Source organism: Lepidochelys kempii, chromosome 8 (assembly GCF_965140265.1).
Source record: "Lepidochelys kempii isolate rLepKem1 chromosome 8, rLepKem1.hap2, whole genome shotgun sequence".
Lineage (NCBI taxonomy): Eukaryota > Metazoa > Chordata > Testudines > Cheloniidae > Lepidochelys > Lepidochelys kempii.
Window position 1 is genome coordinate 82697675 of NC_133263.1, and position 21427 is coordinate 82719101.

General features: G+C 40.3%; 1 pseudogene; it reads right to left on the bottom strand.

Annotated features, from left to right (window-relative positions):
- Positions 1–675: 675 nt before the first annotated feature.
- Positions 676–21206, bottom strand: LOC140916577 (interferon-induced protein 44-like; annotated as a pseudogene).
- Positions 21207–21427: the final 221 nt, after the last annotated feature.

Below are 21427 nucleotides of genomic sequence, written 5' to 3' on the forward strand. Positions count from 1 at the left end.
ATGATATCACATAGGCGCGGGAACCAGGGGCATGGGGGATGCTGCAGCACCCCCAGGTTCCAGGCTGCTGGCCCCATGCACCCGGAGTCCTGGTTCCTGGCCCCGCATTCCTGGGGTCACAGCTGCCTCAACTCTGAGGGGGCGGGGATGGATAGGCGTAAGGGGGCTGGCTTTCAGTACCCTCCACTATTAAATAGGTTCCAGTGTCACTGCTATGTAGTATAACAAACTTAAAGAATAAGAGTAAGGAACATATGGAATTCACAGCAACTAGCACTAGCAGCAAGCAACTCACATGAACTACTAGGAGGAAGTAATATCTTTAGGCAACTTCTTAAAAGGTTTATGCAAATGATTCTTTTAGTGGAAAGGGCTGTCTCTGACTGGAAGGTTATGAGAAGAGTAAGAACGTGGAATGTTTAATAAAGGAAAACCACCTTGAAATCTGGAGAATCTATTCTCCCCTTGATGCATGCAAAAATACCATTAATCTTACATAGGCAGTAACAAGATATAGAACCGTTGAGCCAAATTCACCATGGGCATAAGCAAGTGCAACTCCACTGAAGTCAATGGAGTTGCATCTGCTTAGGGCAGCAACAAATTTGACTTCGGATGTCAGAATTTTTAAAAGGTTAGCACATAAAATATCCAGAGTCACAGGTAAACATCAGGTTAGGGCTCTTTCTTTGGCTTCTCAAAAGGGAAATTGTCAAGGTAACTTTCTGCTAAACGTATAAGCTGCCTCACTGCAGAAAGTAACAGGATGTCAACATCACACGAAAGATTCAACTCGGAGCAGTAGTTTTTAACAGGTACAATCTGAGCAAGAGAGATTCCAAGTTTCTCTGCAGTTATCCGCATCTGTAGAAAAGGCACAAAATGGATTATCCTAAAGAGCTCCCCGACTATTTTTCAATCTTTCTGTTCCTTGAGGAAGCTAGGCAAAAGCTTCAAGTATTTTCACAGATACTGTTTGGTGAGATTAAAAGTGGAAGATATTTTATTTCTTTAAACTTCTTTTTATTGAAGGCATAACCACTTTCACATCATACCCATCCTGCCACTGAAATAGCAACTACATTTTGATGCAGTCACAGTTCAAGGCCATATTCACTATATTTTATTCTTCTTTAGCAAATTCACTGATAGAAACTGACTGTGTAAACTGCCCTGGAGGCTAAAATCCTCTATTTAATCTCAGAGGTGATACCCAGAACACAGGGCTATTTTTCCTTCATAATGATCTATGGCAGAGGCTCTCAAACTGTGGTCCGTGGACCACAAGTGGTCCGCGAGCTCCATTCAGGTGGTCCACGGATAGTTCCCTCTAAGGTACACACCTGGGCGGCCGCACACAAAAGAATGAAGGGCCACACACCTAATTAGTGGAGCCGTGCAGGGGAGAATAGGGGGCTCCACTTGGGGGGAATAAGGGGTAGGTGGGAGGGGGAAGTGGGTGAGAAAAGGGGGTGGGTGGAATTTGGGCTGTGTAGGGCTGTGGTGGCCAGAGAAAGAGGTGAATTTCCCCAGCTCCAGGGCTGTGGCTTCTGGGGAGAGACGGCCCGACTTCCCAGCCTTAGCTCTGTGGCTGCTGTGGTGGGAAGAGAGGGAGAGACCCCGCTCCTTCCCAGTCCCAGCTTGGGGGCTGCCATGGTGGGGGAGAGAGGGAGAGACTCCTCTCCTTCCCAGACCCAGATCAGGGGAGGCTGGGGCAGGGGAGACACCCCTCCTTCCCAGCACCAGCTTGGGGGATGCCGCAGTGGTGGAGAGAGGGCACAGCCATCACATTAGAAAGGTAAGAGTACTGACATTAAAATATGAGTTGTGCGCTTTTATTTGTAGAACAAAAAAATGTAAATTATTACTACAGTGTTTTTTATATACTGCTTTTATCCAAAGCGCTTTACAATAATTAGCTAATAGTACAAAAAACATTTGGAAAGATCACTAAATGGTCCGCTGAGACACTCAGCAATTTTCAAGTGGTTTGTGAAAAAAAAAGTTTGAGAACAATCGATCTAGAGAGAACCCCCTAAGGATTCATCTCTGGTATAATTCCACTAAAATCCATATTTGGCCTCTCTAGATACAGGGAGACGCATTCTCTGGGCCAACCCAACTCCTTTGTACTGGATTTTGGTCACAACTAGGCAGTTCAGATTCTGATGAGAATAGCTCTTCGCTGGTATAAAAGTGATACAAGCCAGCTTCTCTGGAACCATGCTCCCGCACACATCCTGATCCGGCGTCGTGTGAGATGTAGGAGTATGGGGAGCATGTCAGAGGCAGGGACGGACCAAGGCAGAGCTCTGCTTTGCTATGCTGAGCCTCTAAACCATGGTTCACATTGGGGCCAGCCCACAGAGTCAGGGAACTGCACTCAGCTACCTGACAGCCCTTACCCATGTGATTAACAGATTTCAGATACAGGGCAGAATGTAGCCCAGGGTCAGGACTCTACTCTAGGAACTGATCCAGTCCCTTTTATCATTCCTGCTGAACAAAGCGGTCAGAACACAGTCATATCTCCTAAGCTAAATATTCCCCAGGTGGGGGACACTTCAAATGGCATAGAGCTGGCTATTCCTCTTGGCTGGGAGATGGTCACTTGGGCCACATTTCTCAAAGGTATTTGGGCACCTAACTCCCATTGAAATCAATGGAAGTTAGGTGCCTAATACCTCTGAGAATTGCGGATGGCTAAATCAGCCCAGGCCAGCATCAGTACTGGGGAACTGCAAACCACCAGCAGCCTCTGATTCTCCACGACATTCCACCTTGTGTTAGCATTTATGGCTGTGCAAAGTGAGTGCAGAGTATGTATAAAATTCCATCAAAGCAAAATGGCAGCATTGTACAAGCACTCTGCACAGGGTAAATATCTGGACAAGATGGAAGGTAGCAGGGAATCAAACCTTTATGGATTCTCTCCTGAGTCAGACTCTGTCACCATGGGACAGGGGCAAGGAGTCCAAGGAGACAATTTTATATGCTGGTCTGCATGAGCCCGTGTCATGATTTAGAATAGCCTAGGGCAGTGGTTCCCAAACTTGTTCCTCCGCTTGTGCAGGGAAAGCCCCTGGTGGGCCGGGTCAGTTTGTTTACCTGCCACGTCCGCAGCTTCGGCTGATTGCGGCTCCCAGTGGCTGCAGTTCGCTGCTCCAGGCCAATGGAGGGCTGAGGGATGTACTGGCCACCGCTTCCAGCGGCTCCCATTGGCCTGGAGCAGCGAACCGCAGCCACTGGGAGCCGCAATCAGCCGAAGCTGCGGATGAGGAAGGTAAACAAACCAGCCCGGCCCACCAGGGACTTTCCCTGCACAAGCGGCGGAACAAGTTTGGGAACCTCTGGCCTAAGGACTCTACAAAATTCATCCAGCAGTGTTTGCTCCCCGAAAGACAATCTGCTTTAAAAAAAAAAAAAAATCAGCAGAACAGAGCTCGCTCCCACTTCCTTCCTCCCCTGAAGCTCTCTTTTTTTCAGTTTTATCTATTCACACCAGGGGAAATATGCAGCTGGAGAGTTATGGCCAGACTCCAGCTCCTTTCTATGGAGTGGGGTTTCGCAAAAGAATCCGGCCCTTAATTTTTAATGAGGTTTCTGGTATCTCCACCTTTTTCTGTTTTGTAGTTTTATTCTTCAGAGGTGCAACTTGCGATTTTAACAAATCTTAAACCTTTTAGGGGTTAAACCAAAACCTGAGGTATTAAATTTAGTTATATTTTCAGCTTGTGCCTACAAGACCAGAATGAGAATATGTGTAGGAATATGAGGGGATGCAAGTATTGCAAACGTAGAGTATCACAATACCTTGATTTGTTCAAGTCAATTGAGTTAATAGATAGCACCACAGTCAACAATGCCATACTTTACCTGTTTCTCAACAGCTTTGCTTTGGTACACACACTGGATGTCTTCTTCAAGAGTAGGGCAGATTTCATCCACTTTAGTTAGCAAAACCAGTTGTGGGATCCCTGTACCAAAAAAAAAAAAAAGGAGTAAGATTTTACACCCGATTTCCCATCAGTTCTTCATTGCAGCTGTTTCTGCTTACATAAGGTGAAAGTGTTTTGGTTTTGCACAACAGCATTGGAAAAAGATTAATTATTAAACTAATATTAATTGAACAGTTATTGGGCAGCACCCCAATTGTCTTGATGGGAAGATGTTTTTAAGCAAAATTATTATTATTCCCCCAGTACAGTTGACACCACACTTAATGACTCACTCACCTCATTGGGAAGATTGCCAGGGCCAAAATTCAGTGCAATGAATTCAGTTACTCAAAACAAGGGATTCAGAAAACATGGCATACCTAGCTGAGTTCAGTAGCACAACTGGGGCCTGCTTTCACCCCAGTAGGTTATGTCTCTGTCTATTCCCTCCTATGGAAGTGACTCCTATCATGTGGAGAGAAAATCAGGCCGTAGGTGGTGTGTCCAAACACAACCACAAGAGCTAATGATGTAAACTGGCATTTGCAAGCATAAGACTCCCATTCTTCAGTTCTCTTTTCACTTTTTGTTGCATCCCATCTCCATGGCAGCTGCTAAATGAAACATTACCTCTACTCCTTTTTGAAAAGGTTTTATCGCCTTGGATTATATGTATTTTTAAAATAATTAATGAAATCAAAGTGAATATTTCCTGATAAGATGTATTCCTAGGAGCCTTTTACTCCTGGGGGAATTCTGTGCCACTGCACGTATGCATATTCATGTGTGACACATATTTTTAATTTTTTCTGTGTGCAGAAAATAGCTTCTGCTGAAAAGTTACTGCAGTTCCAACTTTTGCCCAACAAAGGGCACTGTGGAGCTAGAACACAGCAGCCAATCCTGGCCAGCACCTGCGCTGATAGGGAAGAGAAAGAGCCTACCTTCTTCACAGTATCTGTTGGGCCAGGTCAGGAGATAGGAGCTATGGGGAGACAGACAGCGTGGGGCTGCTGGCGGTCCGACAGGGGCTCATAATGGCAAGTGGGGGAGGACAGACTGGGGAAGGGGCTGAATGGGAGAGGAAGTGAAGGGCCACAGGGCGGGAGGAAGGTGCAGGGCCACATGGGCACAGGGAGTGCAGAGCTACAGGGGGAAGGAGAGGGGGAGTGGCTGGGTGGGGGCACAGAGACACATGGGGACAGGGGGAGGGGGTACAGAGCCACATGGGGAGAGAGGGAGTGGTGCAGAGCCACATGGGAATGGGGGCATGGGTGTCTGAGTGGGCGTGGACGGACAATGTGGACAGGGGGTGCAAGGACACAGGGGGATGCAGGGACATACAGGGACAGGGAAAGATATGCCTGACTGAATGGAGGAGGCTAGGAGTCAGCCAGGGTCTGCATGTGGGACACTCCCTAACAATCTCTCGCTGCCCTTCACCAAAAAAAACCTTTTCCATCCTTTTCCCACCAATACCCAAAAACACTTCAAGTTCATACCCAGGCTCCTTCCCAACAATTACTTGCCTCTCTCTCAGCTCCTCTGTTACCCCTGATTCCCTCAAGCCTTTGCACTGCTTCTGAGAGGTGCAGGAAATATGGTTCTGCACTGTAGTTTAAATGAATTATTACTCAGAGTTAGTAAGTAAGCCTAGTAAGGAATCTATTTGTCAAAAAACATTTCCTGAATCTTTTTTGTTGTCTATATTGTTACAGACATACTTACTCACAGTTATTTGGAAAAAAATTACCAAAATAATTGAAACTGGGTGTGATTATATTGTGTTATTTTGACAAATAAAATATGAAGAATTTTGCAGAATTTTAAAATATTGCGTGCAGAATTTTTAATTTTTTTGGCGCAGAATTTCCCCAGGAGTACTAGAAACCTAGCACACAGCTCAGTTTCTCTAGTGGTCTCTGTCAACAGGAGGACTCTGCTATCCTGAGGAGAAACGCAATAGGGCACACTGTAAAACCAACGAGTAGAGAACAATGGAGGTGATCAGGAATTCCTCTATTCTCCCACCAACACCAGAGCCCATTGCTGTGCCCATACTTCCATCAGTCTGGGAGCCTGTCCTGCCAGAGTGTATTAATCCCACTCAATCTTGGGTGACACTCAAGAGCAATATGTGGCAATTTCTCCTCCCACACCAAGGATAAGCATGGCTCCTAGCAGTACTTCAAACCCCTCATGACCCAAGGTGCTCAGGCTTGAAAGGCAGATCACCTCCTTGGCATGCCCACTTCATTCAGTTCTATGATATTAGGAGACATAAAACATACCAAAATGGTTCACTTTTCTTCTAAGCTGTTTCAGCTTCTCTTCTAGTTTCTCAGGGAGAATCTCAGTTTTGCACCCATCAATAACAAATGTAACACAATGAATCTGATCCTTCAGAGAAGGAGTCTTGATATAGCCTTAAGAATCTGGATGAAGGGTGGCAGCTGGATTAAACTGCAAAGAAATTTTTTAATAATAATAAGTAACACTTCCAAAGAACTGGAGATTCAAAGAGCTGTACAAACACTGATTCTCACAATACCCCACTGGAGCAGGGAGACACATATTATTATCTCATTTTACAGAGAGGAACACTGATATGGAGAGAGGTGAAATGATTTACCACACTCATAAAGGAAGTGATCAAATCAGGATTAAAATTCAGGATTTCCTGATTCTCAGTTTCATACTCATTCTTCCAGATGGAGAGCCAGATTCTGATCTATGTTATTGAAAACATGTATAAATCCAGAGTCACTCCTTTGAAGTCAACAGAGTTCCTCAAAATTTATATCCCTTGTGGAAAAGTAATAATGAAACCAAAAGACATCTCTAGAAATTAAAAAGGATTCTTGACATATTAGTTGTGTATGTGTGTGTGTTTTTAATCACACTTTTTATTAAGGTTCCATCTATAAAGCAATAATAAATTATTAACAGATGTTTTAATAAATGGTTAATTGATTGTTGTAGAGTCCACCAAAAATTTACTCATAACTATGGCTTATAATGATCTGTAACATCTACTCATGTGCCTATAGCCATCTATACATATGCTGCTCAGAACCATAACATGCTTTTAATGTTCTTCATTTATTACTTCTTTGTAAACCATTTATAGATGGAATTTTAATATAAAGTGGGACCAAATAAATCACAGAAAGATTGGTCTTGTGGTTAAAGCATAAAACTGGGATTCAGGATATCTGGCTTCCAATATATCTTTGACCAAGATAATTAATCACTGTTCCTCAATTTTATATCTTTAAAATGAGATTAATAATACTTTATATCTCACTGGGTTGTTTTGAGTATAAATTAAGGTTTGTGAGGGGCCGAGATACTACAACGATAAGAATCATATAACCACCTTAGCCCTCCATCTTTGCTCCTGTAACAAGCTCAGCTCATCTGGAATGGAGAATCAAAGTCTACATCTCTTGTATATTACAACAGTTAATATTTGGAATGGCCTGTAGGCAGCAGCTATCTAGTAATTGAGACAAATAACCAGATAAGAAGGCGCTGTACTAAGCTTGAATATTGTGGAAGTTGCTCTTTTCTAGAGCTTGTCAAAAATGTTTTAAAACTATGTTTTCAAAAAATGTCAGTGTTGTTTCTGTTTCACCAAGCTAACCCATTCTTCATTTTTCATTTTTTTTCCAGAAAAAAAATAATTAAAAATGCTCATTTCTTGAAAAATGGATTTCCAGTAAAAAATAAATTAGAGAACCATTTCAATAATGGAATTGATGACATTTTTGCTAAAAAACTTGGAAACAATTTAATGAAAAACAAAATAAAAATTGAAAACACAACAGAAATTTGGGGGAGATGTGGTGTTAAAGTCCATTTTTCTATTTAAAACCTTTTTGTTCAAAATATTTCAACCAGATCTACTCTTTATATACTTTGAGCCTGATTCTCCCTTGGCTTGTACCTGTACAAAATAGGTACCAAATGCTACCCAACCAGAAGGGTAGACAGCAATTTATATCAACTTTGCATAACTGTAAATGACTACACAAGGTGCAGGAGAGTGGAGAATCAGACCTAAACACCTTTCCATACTTTATTCATTTTCAAATACACCTGGCCTGTGATCACCATTCATAAGCTTTTACTGTACAGTACCACAAATGCAAGAATCTACTGAGCACAGTGGATATTTTGTTTCACAGTAATTAAATGTAAGATATAATATTTGTACATGTAAAGAAACATTTAAGAATATCACTCTGTTTAACAAGGAACTGCACAAAATTTGTAGAAATCATACCTGGTACCTATCAGGAACATGGCCTTTTCTTATGTTGGACACTTCATCAATTTCCAGACCTGCTCCTGAGTTTTCTTCTATTCCCATTGTGTCACAGAGGATAATAGGCAGAGGCTTGCCATCTCTTCCATCTTTAACTGGGTAAGTCCTGTACTATTGGGGCAAAAAAAAGTAAAATAGTATAGAAAGACATAGCTGAAAAATGAATATTTAGGGCCAGATTACTATTTCTTAACCATATTGAGTAATGCCTTTCTCATCAAAAGTAGATGCATAGAATTCAGTGGGGGCAATCATGGACTATCTTTGGGTTTTCCATTTAGTGCGGGAAAATGTTGATTTTTAACTGAGACTGTGATTTAGCTTGGATGTTTATTAATTAGAAGCAAATATTTACCTGTGTTGTCATGCTAGCGTTATCGGATCCTGCTCTGGCTTGGCTTGAAACATAACCTCAGAAAACTGAATTCACGGAGTTGAAAAAGCTGGACTTCCCAGCTCCAACTGGACCAAGAACCAAAATCCGAATCTGTGGCACTGAATTTAAATAAGGTTTGTAAGATCTGATTTCCTCCATTATTTTCCCTCTTTCCCTATTAAGACAAAAAGATTTGCATAAGTTCAAACACCCATGAGATCACAACACATGTTTTGCACTACATATAGGCACAGTGAAACCAAGAAACTGTAAATATTCCCCATCCTTCCCTATACTCTGTTTTTAACTATCATCAAACACACACTGCTAAACAATCAGTGAGGCTATTGGACAATCAAGGTGTTAAAGGAGCAATCAAGGAAGATAACACCATTGCAGAGAAGCTAAATGAATTATTTGCATCAACCTTCACTGCAGAAGATGTGAGGAAGAGTCTCACACTGAGCCATTCTTTTTAGGTGACATATCTGAGGAACTGTCCCAGATTGAGGTGTCATTAGAGGAGTTTTGGAACAAACTGATAAATTAAACAGTAATAAGTCACCACGACCAGATGGTACTCATCCAACAGTTCTGAAGGAACTCAGGTATGAAATTGCAGAACTACTAACTGTGGTATGTAACCTATCATTTAATCAGCTTCTGTACCAGATGACTGGAGGATAGATAACGTAACACCAATTTTTAAAAAAGGCTCCAGAGGCGATCCTGGCAATTATAGGGTGGTAAGCCTAACTTCAGTACCAGGCAGATTGGTTGAAACTATAATAAAGAACAGAATTATCAGAAACATGGGTGGACATGATATGCTGGAGAAAAGTTAACATAGCTTTTGTAAAGAGAAATCATGCCTCACCAATCTATTAGAATTCTTTGAGGGGGTCAACAAACATGTGGACAAGGATGATCCAGTGGATATAGTATACTTAGACTTTCAGAAAGCCTTTGACAAGGTCCCTCATGAAAGGCTCTTAAGCGAAGTAAGCAGTCATGGGATAATAAGGACGGTCCTGTCATGGATCAGTGACTGGTTAAAAGATAGGAAACAAAGGGCAGGAACAAATGGTCAGTTTTCAGAATGTAGAGGGGTGAACAGGGGTTCCCTCAAGGATCTATACTTGAATCAGAGCTGTTCAACACATTCATAAATGATCTGGAAAAGGGGATAAACTGTGGGGTGTCAAAGTTTGAAGACGAAACAAAATTACTCAGATAATTAAGTCCAAAGCAGACTGCAAAGAGTTACAAAGGAATCTCACAAAACTGGTTTCAGAGTAGCAGCCGTGTTAGTCTGTATCCTCAAAAAGAAAAGGAGTACTTGTGGCACCTTAAAGACTAACAAATTTATTTGAGCATAAGCTTTCGTGAGCTATAGCTCACTTCATCGGATGCATTCAGTGGAAAATACAGTGGGGAGATTTATATACATAGAGAACATGAAACAATGGGTGTTACCATACACACTGTAACGAGAGTGATCAGGTAAGGTGAGCTATTACCAGCAGGAGAGTGGGGGGGAAAAACTTTTGTAGTGATAATCAAGGTGTGCAATTTCCAGCAGTTGATGAGAACATCTGAAGAACAGTGGGGGGTGAGGGAGGGGAATAAACATGGGGAAATAGTTTTACTTTGTGTAATGAGCCATCCACTCCCAGTCTTCATTCAAGCCTAAATTAATTGTATCCAGTTTGCAAATTAATTCCAATTCAGCAGTCTCTCATTGGAGTCTGTTTTTGAAGTTTTTTTGTTGAAGAATTGCAACTTTTAGGTCTGTAATCAAGTGACCAATGAGATTGAAGTGTTCTCCGACTGGTTTTTGAATGTTATAATTCTTGACGTCTGATTTGTGTCCATTTATTCTTTTATGTAGAGACTGTCCAGTTTGACCAATGTACATGGCAGAGGGATATTGCTGGCACATATCACATTGGTAGATGTGCAGGTGAACGAGCCTCTGATAGTGTGGCTGATGCGATTAGGCCCTATGATGGTGCCCCCTGAATAGATATGTGGGCACAGTTGGCAACGGGCTTTGTTGCAAGGATAGGTTCCTGGGTTAGTGGTTCTGTTATGTGGTGTGTGGTTGCTGGTGAGTATTTGCTTCAGGTTGGGGAGCTGTCTGTAAGCAAGGACTGGCCTGTCTCCCAAGATCTGTGAGAGTGATGGGTCGTCCTTCAGGATAGGTTGTAGATCTTTGATGATGCGTTGGAGAGGTGTTAGCTGAGGGCTGAAGGTGATGGCTAGTGGCGTTCTGTTATTTTCTTTGTTGGGCCTGTCCTGCAGTAGATAACTTCTGGGTACTCTTCGGGATCTGTCAATCTGTTTCTTCACTTCAGCAGGTGGGTATTGTAGTTGTAAGAATGCTTGATAGAGATCTTGTAGGTGTTTGTCTCTGTCTGAGGGGTTGGAGCAAATGCGGTTGTATCGAAGAGCTTGACTGTAGACAATGGATCGTGTGGTGCGGTCTGGATGAAAGCTGGAGGCATGTAGGTAGGCATAGCAGTCAGTAGGTTTCCGGTATAAGGTGGGTTTTATGTGACCATCGCTTATTAGCACCATAGTGTCCAGGAAGTGGATCTCTTGTGTGGACTGGTCCAGGCTGAGGTTGATGGTGGGATGGAAATTGTTGAATTTTTTTTTCCACTGAATGCCTCTGATGAAGTGAGCTGTAGCTCACGGAAGCTTATTCATGAAAGCTTATGCTCAAATAAATTTGTTAGTCTCTAAGGTGCCACAAGTACTCCTTTTCTTTTTGAAATCATGGTGGAATTCCTCAAGGGCTTCTTTTCCATGGGTCCAGATGATGAAGATGTCATCCAGATGATGAAGATGTCATCAATGTAGCGACTAGGCAACAAAATGGCAGATGAAATTCAATGTTGAACATAATCCCAACTATACGTACAAAATGATGGGGTCTAAATTAGCTGTTACCACTCAAGAAGGAGGAGAGCTTGGAGTTACTGTGCTCTGAAAACATCCACTCAATGTGCAGCAGCAGTCAAAAAAGCTAACACGATGTTAGAAACCATTAGGAAATGGATAGAGAACAAGACAGAAAATATCATGATACATCTATATAAATCCATGGGACGCCCACATCTTGAATAGTCTGTGCAGATCTTGTCACCCTATCTCTAAAAATATATATGGGAATTGGAAAAAGTACAAAGAAGGGCAACTAAAATGATTGGGGTATGGAACAACTTCCGTATGAGGAGAGATTAGAAAAGATTGGGACTTTACATCTTAGAAAAGAGATGACTAAGGGGGGATATGATAGAAGTGTATAAAATCTTCACTGGTGTATAGAAAGTGAATCAGGAGGTGTTATTTACTCCTTCTCATAACACAAGAACTAGGGGTCACCCAATGAAATTAATAGGCAGCAGGTTTAAAACAAACAAAAGGAACTACTTTTTCATACATCACACAGTCAACCTGTGGAGCTCTTTGCCAGGAGATGTTGTGAAGGCCAAAACTATAACAGGATTCAACAAAGAAGTTAATGGCAGATAGGTCCATCAATAAATATTAGCCAGGACGGGCAGGAATGCAACACCATGCTCTGAATGTCCCTAGCCTCTGCTCGCTAGAAGCTGGGAGTGGATGACAGGGGATGATCATTTGATGATTGCATGTTCTGTTCATTCCCTCTGAAGCACCTGGCATTGGCCACTATCAGAAGACAGGACGTTGGGCTAGATGGACCATTGGTCTGACCTACTATGGCTATTCTTATGTTCTTATGTATATAGTCTACTGAGGACCGTTGCAGCAGCCAGAGTGACCATGGTTGATGGTGTCATACCAGGCATCATGTTGTGAAGTTCCTAGATATGGCTCAATCCTGCGAATCCATAAATCTCCAGGGTAGTCTCATAGACACACCAGGTAGAATCAAGACATGCACCCCTTCACATGTCAATGGAGAGTTTGAGAGCATCCTGGTAATGTGGCCAAAGAGCAGGCAGTGGTGCTTTTGAATATAGGTGAGCAACAGAAGAACAGACAGATCTCTTTGAGAGTATGACCTTCACACAAAGTCAAACCACTTTATGCTCAGGATTTGGTGCTGACATCACATATGGAATGGATATTTAATTATGGTGTCCTCTATTTTGGGTGCCCAATTTAAAACACCTGATTTTCAGGAAGTGCTGAGTACCCACAGTTCTTATTGAAGCCAATGGGAGATTCAGGTTCACAGCACATATACAAATCTGCCCTAAGGTGTCTCAATCTTTGTACCCTAAATCAGTGGTCATATTTAAAAATTTTGAAAACACATTTAACCAATCCTGCCTAAAAGAGTTGTTTTGAATGTCACAAGGGAATTAAATCTCTGTTGCAATGTGCTTGCTCTGTCACAGGAACTGCAGCAAAGTTAAATTAACTCAAACAGGTTTAGAAGTAAGTAAAAGCTATTAGGTGTGTTGGGTTAATCAAGTTTTCACAACATATGTATACAGAGCATACAAGCTGTCATGCATTACACATGTATTCAGGTAACCAACTTCAGGTACCGTAAACCACCAAATGCAGCTTAGGTCTTGTAAGCTGTGCACTGTGAAAACATAGCAAATAAGCAGAATCCGGCAGAACTGACACATCTGAACCAACATCTAGCATGCAGTCATTGGAGTGTGACTGTTTTCTAGGTGTGCAACTGTCAACATAGCAAAGGAGTTTCTGAATAGGATGAGGTGAACAGCAATTCTCTACACTCACGGTTATAACATCAGGCACTGTGACTTTGTGTTCCTGATTTCTGAAGTGAGGACAGTGGCATGTTTTATAGAAATGTCTTTTTACACTGTTGACACATGGCATCTTTGACTTGCTAACTATGTACAGCATATATGCTTAGTGGAAGCACAGCATTCTTTCATGGAGGGTGTTTTAACTAACCTGACATCTGTTGGAAAATAAGACAGCAAAGCACAAAATGTCCAACAAGTTCTCTGAATGTGCTGGGGACACTGTTTGTTTCAGACAGTGAAGGAAGTAACTAAGTGGCAACCATTTTAGACTTCATTCTGAATAACAAGGAGGAATTGGCTGCGAATCTGAAGGTAGAAGACAATTTGGAAGTGATCATGAAATGACAGTGTCAAGGTTCCTCCCCCACTCTGAACGCTAGGGTACAGATGTGGGGACCTGCATGAAAACCTCCTAAGCTTATCTTTACCAGCTTAGGTCAAAAAATTCCCCAAGGTACAAAATATTCCACCCTTTGTCCTTGGATTGGCCGCTACCACCACCAAACTAATACTGGTTACTGGGGAAGAGCTGTTTAGAAACGTCTTTCCCCCCCAAATACTTCCCAAAACCTTGCACCCCTGAACAAGGTTTGGTAAAAAGCCTCACCAATTTGCCTAGGTGACTACAGACCCAGATCCTTGGATCTTAAGAACAATGAACAAACCTCCCAACACTTGCACCCCCTCCTTTCCTGGGAAATGTTGGATAAAAAGCCTCACCAATTTGCATAGGTGACCACAGACCCAAACCCTTGGATCTGAGAACAATGAAAAAGTATTCAGTTTTCTTACAAGAAGACTTTTAATAGAAATAGGAGTAAATAGAAGTAAAGAAATCCCCTCTGTAAAATCAGGATAGTAGATACTTTACAGGGTAATTAGATTCAAAACATAGAGAATCCCTCTAGGCAAAAACTTAAGTTACAAAAAAGATACACAGACAGAAATAGTTATTCTATTCAACACAATTCTTTTCTCAGCCATTTAAAGAAATCATAATCTAACACGTACCTAGCTAGATTACTTACTAAAAGTTCTAAGACTCCATTCCTGGTCTATCCCCGGCAAAGGCAGCATAAAGACAGACCCACAGACCCTTTGTTTCTCTCCCTCCTCCCAGCTTTTGAAAGTATCTTGTCTCCTCATTGGTCATTTTGGTCAGGTGCCAGCGAGGTTACCTTTAGCTTCTTAACCCTTTACAGGTGAGAGGAGATTTCCTCTGGCCAGGAGGGATTTTAAAGGGGTTTACCCTTCCCTTTATATTTATGACAGATAGATTTCATGTTTCTAAGGACAAGGAGTGGAAGCAGCAGCCGGAAGAAAATGAACTTCAAAAAAGCAGACTTCAACGAACTCAGAGAAGTGGTAGGTAAGGTCCCATGGGAAGAAAATGTAAGGGAAAAAGAAGTTCAGGAGAAATGGCAATTTCTCAAAGAGACAATATTAAATGCACAGCACCAGACTATCCAGATGTGAAGGAAAGCTAGGAAGAATAGTAAGGGGCCAATATGCCTCCATCAGGAGCTTTTTCATGACCTGAAAATCAAAAAAAGAATCCTACAAAAAGTGGAAATGTGGACAAATTGCTACAGATGAGTACAGAAGAGTAGCACAAGAGACAAAATCAGAAAGGCTAAGGCACCAAATGAGTTACGCCTAAAAATGGACATTAGAGCAGGGTGGATTATTTACATTTTGTTATTTAAATTATAACAATTTTTTCTTTTTAAAGATGAACCTGTTTAAAATGAAATCTGAAATTAATACAAAATATATTAAGACCTAAATGTATAATCTCTTAAAAGATTTAAATAAAAAAATTAGTATGCTGAAACCATGAGTCTCCATCAAAACCTTTGAGTTAAAAGCTGCTTTTCTATATAAAGAAAGTATCAGGTGGAAAACATTTAACTCTTGAGGTCAAGCTTTAGAAATATGACATAAGAGTAGTAAATAAGCAATACATCATTCACTATTTTCTAACATACTAAAAATGTACAATTAATAAGAATCTGAAAATATTAAGCTATATAGTGCTTAAATAAATGCATATAATTATAATGTACCTGCCTAGGTAGCAAAAAGATGAACCAAATTTAGTGTAAAGCCTCTATTTAGTTGTAAATCAACATGTTTTAATGGTTATATCAACCAATGAGAATGCACCTTTCATTAGAAAATAACTGAAATTGATTAAAATGGATTATTTAAATCACGACTTTCCACTTGGTGATTTAGATCAATCCACCTGCATAAAAGGCAATAAAAATAAGTTTTATAAATACATTAGGAGCAATAAAAAGACAAGGGAAAATGTAGATCCACTAGTTTGTGGGAAGGAGAGCTAATAACAGATGACACCAAGAGGTGTTTAATGCCTATTTTGCTTCAGTCTTCACTAAAAAGATAAACTGTAACCAGATACTTAACACAATTAATATTAACAACAAGGGGAAAGGAACATAACCAAAAACAGAAAGAACAAGTTAAAGAATAAGTTAGATGTATTTAAGTTTGCAAAGCCTGATGAAATTCACCCTAGGAATTAGCTGAAGCAATCTCAGAACCATTAGCAATTATCTTTGAGAACTCAGGGAGAATGGATGAAGGACTGGAGAAGAGCAAACACAGTATTTATCATTAAAAAGAGGAACAAAGAGGACTTGGGGAGTTACAGACCTGTCAGTCTAATTTTGATACATGGAAAGATACTGGAACAAATTATTAAACAATCAATATGTAAGCATGTAGAGGATAACAGGGTGGTAAAAAATAGCCAACATGGCTTTGTGAAGAACAAATCATGCCAAACCAACATAACCAGTGGATCACAAGTGAAGCTGTAGACATGATCTATTTTGTTTTTAGTAAGGTTTTTGACAGAATCCTATATGACATTCTCAGAAGCAAATTAGGGGCATATGGTCTAGATGAAATTATTACAAGGTGGGTGCAAAACTGGTTAAAGAATATACTTAAAGAGCATTTATCAAGGGTTTGCTATCATACTGGGTGGACATATCTAGGGGTTCCACAGGGGTTGGTCCTGGGTTGGACTTGAATAATTAAGTGGAGAGTACACTTATAAAATCTGTGGATGACACCAAGCTGGGAGGGGTTGCTAGCACTTTGGAGAACAGGATTAGAATTCAAAAGGATCTTGACAAATTGGAGAATTAGTCTGAAATCAATAAGATGCAATTCAATAAAGACAATGCCAAGTACTAAACTTAGGAAGGAAAAATCAAGTGTGGAGTTACAAAATGGAGAATAACTCTCTAGGTGGTAGTCCTGTTGAAGAGGATCTGGGGGTTATAGTGGCTCACAAACTGAACAGGAGTCAACAATGTGGTGCAGTTGCAAAAAAGGCTAATATCATTTTGGACTCTGTTAACATCAGTGTCAAATGTAAAGCAAGGTAGGTAATTCTCCCACTTTACTCAGCATTGGTGAGAGGCCCCAGCTGGAGTACTGTGTCCAATTCTGGGCACTATAATTTAGGAAACATGGACAAACTGGAAAGAGTCCAGAGGAGAGCAACAAAAATGATGAAAAGTTTAGAAAACCTGATCTATAAGGAAAAGCTAAAAAAACTGGGCATGTTTAGACTTCAGAAAACAAGACCGAGGGGGGCTTGATAACAGTCTTCAAATATTAAGGACTGTTATAAAGAGAAGGGTGATCAATTGTTCTCCATGCTCACTAAAGGCAGGACAAGAAGTAATGGACTTAATCCGCAGCAAGGGAGATTTAGATATTCAGAAAACCTTTTTAAGTATAAGGAGAGTTAAGCTCTGGAATAGCTGCTTAATCATGGTCTGTAATCCTCTGGAATGTCTCTTTAAGTCTGTGCCATAGCAGACTCAGTGTGGCTAAGAATAAGCATAGCTCTTCATGAAGCTTATTTTGGTTCAGATATTAAATTCTCATGTATGTTTGACCTGTTCTGAAATCATCATTTTGTACTTATCCCCAGATTGTGAGGTGCTCAGACACTATGGTCATAGGTGCCATATTAGTACCTAAGATACATAAATAAGCAACTCAGCAAAAACATGTCTGTCTACTCTAGCACCATCTAGTTAATTCCTAAAGTAACTCACATCACCACAGTATTTGGTGGCCACAGATCATGATAGTGATATATTACAACAGTTAACTTACTCAGTTGTTCAGGTAATTTTTCTCCATGGAGATTCCAGGAAACTGCTAATATCTAGGGGAAAGGAACATATAACATCAACAGTACGAAGCTATAATTTCCGCAGTAAACATTTTCTCTTTTGATATCAACTTACCTTCAACTCGATACACCTCACATTCCATAAGGCCTAGATCATTTCCATGCAGGTCAGCAACATTGAATGTGTAATTGTCGTTAGACCTTGTTACTGCGGCTGCTGCATTTTGGTTCAACAAATGTAGTGCTCCACCGCCAAAATTAGGGCCATTGTCACTACAGTCATATATAGCACCTGATGCAGTTTTAACAGGAATTTTTAGTGGGCTGAGCACACCCTCTTTGCCTTTTAATCTAAAGAGAAAAGCCTTCTCATCATGTATGTACTCTCCAGATGAAACATAGCTCTGATGTGTCAAGCCTCCAAAAATATAACCACTTCCATTATATGCTATTGCTACAGTTGGCCCTTGTGCATCACACTTGGCATGAAATGTAGAAGCATTGTAACCATGGACGCTTGCTTTATAGAGAAGAGAGAATTGTCTGCCTCTCAACAAATGTTGCAGTTGCTTTACTTCATCTTGTGTTAATCTAGATTTGACACCAGCCATTCTTCTTACTCTAAAAAGACAGAAAAGATGTTACAAATACAAGTATAACAAAAAGAAAAATCTATCATTATTTTTAACTCATCTCACCAAAGACAATAGTGAAGGCCTTTGTTCCCCATGGAATAAAGTGGCGTGTTAGTAAGTCATTATCATTATCATTAGTAGTTTTATTCCATGAGTATCTGCAGTCCCCAACTGAGGTCAAGGCCACAGGGTGTTAGGCACTGTCCAAACACATAGTTAGAGACAGTCCCTAACCCAAAAAGTTTATGGTGAAAATAAACAAGACACACAAATAGGGGAAGAAAGATATTGTTGTCCCCATTAACACATTGGGGAAATGAAGCAGAAAGAGTCAGCATAGCTTCATGGACATCACAGCAAAACAATTTTTCTACCTGAATGGAGACAAAATATTCTTAAAACATATTGCCCAATTTTGTTGCCTTTACTCAAGCAAAACTCCTACTAACTTCAATGCAGATTAGGCCCATTTTATCAAAATGGTGAAACCGTTAATACTGCAACCTGCTTGTAATCTTACTTACACTGGATAACTCCACTGACTTCACTGATTTATGGTGGTGGAAATGAGAGCAGATACACGTTCACTGTCTCAGAAACATAGTTCCTACTTTATGGAGTGAATATTTTTCTCTTTCCAAGAACAAAATAATGGCCATACTGGGTCAGACCAATGGTCCATCTAGACCGGTATTCTGTCTTCTGACAGTAACCAGTGCCAGATGCTTCAGACGGAATAAATAGAACAGGGCAATTTTGAAGCTTCTGGCATTTTGGAGGTTTAGGGTCATCCAGAGCATGTGGTTGTAGCCCTGACCATCTTTGCTAATAGTCATTAAAGAGCTATCCTCCATGAACTTATGTAATTCTTTTTTGAACCCAGTTATACTTTTGTCTTTCACAACATCTCCTGGCAACGACTTCCACAGGTTGACTGCGCTGTGTGAGGAAGTACTTATTTTTATTTGTTTTTAACCTGCTACCTATTAATTGTATTAGGTGACCCCTATTTCTTGTGTGATGTGAAGGGGTAAATAACACTTCCCTATTCACTCTTTCCAAACCATTCATGATTTTATAGAACTCTATCATATCCTCCCTTAGTCATCTCTTTTCTAAACCAAACAGTCCCAATCTTATTAATCTCTCTTGGTATGGAAGCCATTCCATACCCCTAATCATTTTTGTTGCCCTTCTCTGCACCTTATCCATTTCTATTATCTTTTTTGTGATGGGATGACCAGAACTACATATAGTATTCAAGGTGTAGGTGTACCATGGATTAAAATAATGGTATTATGATATTTTTTGTTTTATTATCTATCCTTTTCCTAATGGTTCCTAAGATTGTTAGCTTTTTAGACTGACAATGCACATTGAGTGGATGTTTTCAGAGAACTATCCACAATGAAACCAACATGGTCTCTTTTTTGGTGAGGTATACCTTTAGGCAATTTGGAGCTGCCTATATAGAATATCAAAGTCCTGAGTATCATGTCAGAAGGTATATACACCATTTTATTATTCTTCATTGTAGAGATAAAAAAGAAATATAAAACTTTACTCTTTCAGTCCTTTATCTGTAAATACGCAAACTTCCAAGATCACTGACTGCTTAATTTCATATTAACAAATCTCTCCATGGCACAGTGCATACACTTTGCTTGGAAATGTACAATACATACTGTCCTGTATGAATGTTCTTGTCTTGTTTCCAACTTGGAAAATTTAAAAAGAACATTCTTCAAAAGATTTCCAAAGTATTCCTCTGTCCAAATATATTAGAATGATGAGACAGAAAATATGAAACTCTACATTCTACTATTGGTAGGGGAGTGCTTTCTAAACACACTATGCTCCCTGCTTATCAAGATGTGCTAGACTTAACACTTGTTGTTTTGGGTACATGCAGAATGACTTCTCTTTCAATGGTAAGCCAATAATTTCTCTGCTCTCTGCCCTATTCTCTGCCCTGAATAGGATGATCCAGGATTCAGTAATTACCTCTACAATTTTAGGAATATTTAGTTTAGAAAAGCCCATTAGAATTAGAATTACAGTAGAACCTCAGAGTTATGAACTGACCAGTCAACCCCACACCTCCTTTGGAACCAGAAGTACGCAATCTGACAGCAGGAGACACCAAAAAAAAAAAGTATAGTACTGTGTTAAATGTAAACTCCAAAACAAAAAAAAAGGAAAAAATTTAAAAAGATTTGACAAGGTATGAAAACTTTCTGTGCTTGTTCAGCATTTTTCTTCTTCATAGTAAAGTTTCAAAGCTGTATTAAGTCAATGTTCAGTTGTAAACTTTCAAAAGAACAACCATAATGTTTTGTTCAGAATTGCAAACATTTCAGAGTTACAAATAACCTCCATTCCCCAGGTGTTCTTAACTCTGAGGTTCTACTGTACTTGAAAGTTCTCCACCTAGCCTATAGGTGGAGCTTGAGTGTTATGGTTCACACACATTCACTGCCCAAATGCCTAGTCTCAAACTAAGCTTCAAAGCTGAAGTTACCCTGAATAAATCAAGATTTACATTACTGTAACGTGCCTACAGGTATAACTTGAACCAGAACTTATATAATACCATATTCACAATTCTGAATCCACATTTAAGTCACTGGTGTTACACCAGCATAACTCACAAGCAGATTTTTGCCCTTCTTTGGGTATTAGTTAAAGGGATGATAGGGGGAGTATTTCACTTCCTGTCTTGGTTATATCACAAACTGACAGGATTTGGCACTCAGCAGCCACTGCTACTGTCCTTCACTGCTGAATGCCAACTTCCCCTAGGTCTCTGTAGCAGAGGTTTTGCTAACATGTTCAATGTCAAACAAGGAGATTTCTTTTAAACAGTGCTTTTAGCTCAGAGGTGATGTTATGGAACAAGGGAATCCAGAATAGGATGGATGTTATTTTCACCTCATTGGTAGCTGGCACAACTCTCTCATTCTGGCTCTTCAATCATGACACTTCCTCCTTGCTCAGCACAGTTAATGTATAAATGGCTTTCTGAAGCCTGGCCTGGGATATGCAGGACTCCACCAGCTAAAGTGATCAATATCTGATTTAACTCTCCTCTGGTCTGATCTGAAACACATAATTTAGCATTTTGATGGCAAGAATTGCTTCAACCAAGTTACAATGCAGGTGTAAAAGCTAGCAAAGGGAA